Genomic DNA, 3240 nt, shown 5'->3' with positions numbered 1-3240 from the left:
TGCAGTTTAATTAAATATCTAAAACATTTATTCCAACACTCAACAGATAGTTTTGCTAAATATGATAACTAGATAGCCAACAAAATTACAAAAAAATATTTAAATAGTAAAAAATATGTTAATTTAACGTGTTAAAATTTAAAAATAAATTTTAATTATGACATGCATCTTAACATTTATATAAATATATATCATAACCTAAATATAAATAATTTAAAAACTTAAATTAGAAAAAAATAAAAAAATCCCGGGCGTAGCCCGGATTAATCCCTAGTCTAACTATATTAAAAGGAAGATATACTCAATTCTAAAGCTGTCCACGTAGGATTAAAAAAATAGCGAATGAGAACTTTTTTTTTTAACACGTCATACCTGTTTATGTCCAAAGAAGAGAGAAACTGGGTTTTCGTCTGGGCTGTCCAAAGATAAAAAGGCAGTTCAAGCCCATTAATGCTTAGCCTAACAAACGTGGAAGCGTTGAGCTCATCTTCCCTATCCCAACTCTTAAGCCTCATCTTCACCGATTGCGATAGTAACTCTGCTATTGCTTCCTCCTCTTCATCAATCAATGATGCTATTAAATCTCATCTTTATTGTTTCGTTATACCTTCCTCTCCTTCTCCTCATGTATAAAATCTATCATATCTTTGTAGAAATTACTTTGAACCAAATTCAGAAACCTTCTTTCAAGAATCTCAAGCTATGGCGATTGTTAGCTCTTTACCTTTGTGAGTTTACAACTGCTGCAGTATTTTTTGAGATCTGAATGGAAGATTTTCGCGCCACTTTGAAGGAGCACCCCCAAGAACGAATATGTTTTCTTGTGTAAGTTTCAGACAAATCTCTGGATAAAACTTTTTGTTCTGACGAAATATCATTCTCAGTCTAATTACATTGAATTATTTGTTCCTGCAATTCTTATTTTCAGACTAGCGCAAGGTCGTACTCTCGGATCTCTGGCCTATCTGCCTAACGCAAAGCTTGGATCTGTATTGCAGGTCTAATTCCTTAAAACTGATACTATAAAAAAAAGTTCTAATTTTGTTTCTTAGCCTCTGTCTAATGATTGTGAAACAACCATAAAGCTCTTTACCCGTCATCTCCAGAATTCAATAAATAAAGCATTTTCACTACAATCTGATTTGGTCAATAGTTTGACTTATAACATCTTACTCATAGGGGTTTTGATGGTTTCAGAGATAGTTGTTTGTTTAAACTATATATATATATATATATTATTGTGTCTTCATAAGCTAAAGCACCAACCTTATTTGATTTATTTTTATTTTTGTTGTTCTTTACAGTTGGTGTATATGATGATGGGAATTTTATTCTTAAGCTTAAGGTTGGAATGAAAAATGTCTGCATAGACCTTGGTTTTGAGGACCAACCAGACACTGTCACATTCTTTGAAGGTTATCAAGATATCAGTAGGAGAGGCATCACGCACAGGACAGCTATGAATCTGAAGTTTGGCACTATAATATAGGAGTTGCGAAGAGGATCGGCGACGGCTCCACCGATTGAGATGCTCCGTGACGGATTACGCTTGGGGCAAAATTGGGTCGGATTCACTCGTGTACAGAGTCTACGCGGTGAATTCCGATGAACAGATCGATTCGACAAGACCGTACGCGGAGCTTTGGATGGGGACTCACGAGTCAGGTCCGAGTTACTTGGAGGATGATGCTGATGGCGTCACGCTTAGATCGTGGATTGCTGAAAACCCTGAGGCTCTTGGAGATAGGGTTTTGGATAAATGGGGTTGCGATCTCTCGTTTCTCTTCAAGGTACCTTGTTAAAGATCTCTGCTTTTTTTTTAGGATTTGGAGACTTGAATTTCTTACTGTTGTTATGAGTCGCTTGAACGACAACTATGCAGCAATGAAGTCATGGTTCGCCATGAACTTGGACAACGTCAGGAGTCACTCTTGAGATTCAGATATTTGGGGATTTCAAATGGTTTAATGCTTCTTATGTTCCTGTCTTCGAGGGGCTACAAGAATCTGATAAGCATATCTATTATTTCTCTTCACACAACGATAATGGACGAAAAAGCAAATTCAAAAACCCCAAATATCTCATGAAGTGTAATATTCTTCATTCCCAGCTTAGAGATCTCTGACATATTTTGATATTTGAACTTCTAGGCATTTCACAGACGGCTATGAGTGATGTTCTTCGTGAGGTATGATCCATTTTCTGTACTGCATTTCTACTGGTTCATTGTAGAGAAGTTATTCTTTAACAAAGTTTCCACCTGTTTTGATGAACCGAAAGTCGAATTGAGATGCATTAACAAAGAAGCTATGAAACAAAAAGAAAGGGGAGGTCTAAGCTCTCTCTAGAAAAAGCTAACGTCGCATTTTTAATTAATCAGCTTTTAGTAGACACAAGTCTTGAAACTATTCATTGTTTGTGTTACTCTTTGTTTCCTTTTTGTCTCAAATGTCTCTTATTCTATAGCTGGTTTGTATGGGTTTATTAAATTCCCGTTATGTATTGTGATTGAATGGTTGTGGCATTACTCATTGCATATATAAAGTATGTGGAATCACACGTGTGGAAAAAGAGGCCAGATTGCCAGATTAAAAGTTGATGCAGCTGCGAACCAACAAGAAAAATAAACAAAGGTACATATACAAATTTCACTATAATATATGACTATCTATCTTATGTCTTTCCTTTGTTGTTGTCACTTGGAGTCACAGAATCTAATGAATCCAGCTTAGTGTTTCAGTGTATACAATGGGATATATATATAAAACACTAGCTGAATAAAGCAGGTTAGCCAGAAAATGAACTGGCAGCATTGAAGAGGCAGCTCATGTCCCCAATGTCTACCACAGTTACATCAAATGATGGTACAAGGAAATTGGGGTTTGTGAGCCGGTTACAGGGAATGTGCAAGGTACTGAGCTTCCTGAACAGTGTGATGATGATCTGTTGGAGAAGACAAAGTAGAGATCGCTCATAAAGAAGTCCATGATGCTGTGTCTGGAGGACATGCCAGAAATAGAGAGGAAGCCGGTAAAGAAGCTAAAGAAGGCATTGAAAATGGGAACCAAGGCTTTGGGTGTGCTAGAGAGGACAAATAGACACAAACTAGCTCAGTGAGTAAATCATGTTGACTAATTACTTGTGATACAGTTTGGAATTATAATATGCAGAACATGATCGTATTATTATCGTGAGATATTATGTACTTCTGTTTTTTCTCAATTCCACAATGTTAATTTA

The 3240-nt window shown here is 36.3% G+C and overlaps 1 long non-coding RNA gene across 1 annotated transcript; it reads left to right on the top strand.

Moving 5' to 3' along the window:
- The first annotated feature begins 483 nt into the window (after positions 1–483).
- Positions 484–3240, top strand: LOC106313155. Its single transcript, XR_001264306.1, has 6 exons — positions 484–825; positions 929–998; positions 1305–1790; positions 1883–2188; positions 2546–2633; positions 2787–3240. It is a non-coding gene; the product is annotated as an uncharacterized LOC106313155 (long non-coding RNA).

The sequence above is a fragment of the Brassica oleracea genome, chromosome C9 (genome assembly GCF_000695525.1).
Source record: "Brassica oleracea var. oleracea cultivar TO1000 chromosome C9, BOL, whole genome shotgun sequence".
Classification (NCBI taxonomy): Eukaryota; Viridiplantae; Streptophyta; class Magnoliopsida; order Brassicales; family Brassicaceae; genus Brassica; species Brassica oleracea.
The sequence above is the reverse complement of the archived record's forward strand: the minus strand, read 5'-3'. Positions and strand labels throughout refer to the sequence as shown.